The sequence below is a fragment of the Suricata suricatta genome, chromosome 9 (genome assembly GCF_006229205.1).
Source record: "Suricata suricatta isolate VVHF042 chromosome 9, meerkat_22Aug2017_6uvM2_HiC, whole genome shotgun sequence".
Taxonomy (NCBI): domain Eukaryota; kingdom Metazoa; phylum Chordata; class Mammalia; order Carnivora; family Herpestidae; genus Suricata; species Suricata suricatta.
The window spans coordinates 25,642,883-25,644,286 of record NC_043708.1 but is presented as its reverse complement, the minus strand read 5'-3'; the positions used below and the strand labels follow the sequence as shown (position 1 = coordinate 25,644,286).

The following is a 1,404-nucleotide window of genomic DNA, read 5'->3' as shown; positions in this document are numbered from 1 at the left end:
TTTCATAGTTCCCAACTTTGATCTTTATGCACTAGTAAAGGTGTAGTTGGCCTTTCTGGGGCTCAGAGTCCTGTTCTTCCACAAAACTATCAGATTACCACCCATCTATTGTATATTCTTTTAGGACCTTACTTTGTTTTTACTTGTTAACTTCAAGTGTTTTGAGGGAGGGAGCCAATGGTGACGGTGAAAATGGTCAGTCAATGATCTGCCTTTGCCCCCATAAGACCAGTCCTCTTACCCAGAAAGATTTCCCTGCGCTGGGAAATAAGGAGAAGAAAACCCGACTGTACTTATGCTGAAGAGAAACGCTCATTGGCTTTTGCTTTTCTGTTCCCATCTGTCTTGAATCTTGTTGTTTCTTTCACTCTGAGCATCTGCGCTCCAAGAAGGCATGAACTTTTTCTTTCACTTCCTTTCTTCTCTGGGTGATGACCTGACATCACTCTGGGAAGGAGGCTGAAGGTTACTGAATATAAACACTGTCACTCCTCTCTGGCTTAGGCAGAAAGGTAGGCTGGGCACCCAGGGGGTCTGGAAGTAGGAGATGCCAACCATGGTGCCAAGGCCTCTGGAGCCCCACGTGGGCACGAGGGCTCTGTGTCTCTGGCCTTTACATGCTGGAGGGCACTGTGGAGGACGCGTTTCCTCTGGAGTCGCCATTAACCATCTACCACTCTAGGAGGATGAAAGGTGGGAGTGAGTTGGCAGTGGAAGTCGTTATAGGGTAGATGGCCATCTGGGGTCGGCCGCGCACTGGGTCTGCTCCCGGGAGTGTCCCGAGCAGAAAGAAGCCCGCTGGAGTGGGCCGGAAAGCCCAGGGATCAGCCGAAAGCAGCCCCAGAGAAAGCGCCGGGCTCGCAGCCCCAGAGCGGGGCAGCCCTCCTGCAGCGAGCCCCCCACCCCCGGGGGCCGAAGGGCGCCTGCGGTGGCCAGGTGGGCTAGTAGGTGGGGGTAATCCTCTGCCCATCCTTCTCCACGGGAAAATAAGAGCGGCTCGCGAGATCCTTCCCATACGCCCTGGGTCGTGCAGCGTCCAAGGATGAAACTGCTGAAATCCCCTGTCGGTGTAGGGAAAAAGCGCTAAGGACGGCGGAAGACGGGCTGCGGTGCCCGCAAGGGCTCCGGGGCTCGCCCCGCCGCGGCGCCTTCTCGCTCCCCTCCTCCGAGCGGCGGCGTGGGTCGCGGAGTGGAAGCGGCTGTGCACGGGGATGCTCTTACATAACCGCCCGCCGCGTCCTGCTTCCCCGCGGGGTGGGCGCCGGGGGACGCGCGGGAGCCCGGGCCGCCGCTGCCCCTGCGGGGAGACGAGCGCGAGCAGCGGCGGGAGGAGGGCGCCCGGGGCGGCGGGGGAGGTGAAGGTCAGTGGGTGTGAGGCGCCGGATCCACACCCCCTCCTCCCTG

At 59.3% G+C, this 1,404-nt stretch overlaps 1 protein-coding gene across 1 annotated transcript in view; it reads left to right on the top strand.

Annotated features, from left to right (window-relative positions):
• The first annotated feature begins 1,337 nt into the window (after positions 1–1,337).
• The window catches only part of JDP2 (Jun dimerization protein 2), a 42,010-nt gene continuing 41,943 nt past the window's right edge, over positions 1,338–1,404 (top strand). The window contains exon 1 of the mRNA XM_029950386.1: positions 1,338–1,361. The gene's annotated coding sequence lies outside the window, so the exon portion shown is untranslated. The remainder of the gene's footprint in view (positions 1,362–1,404) is intronic.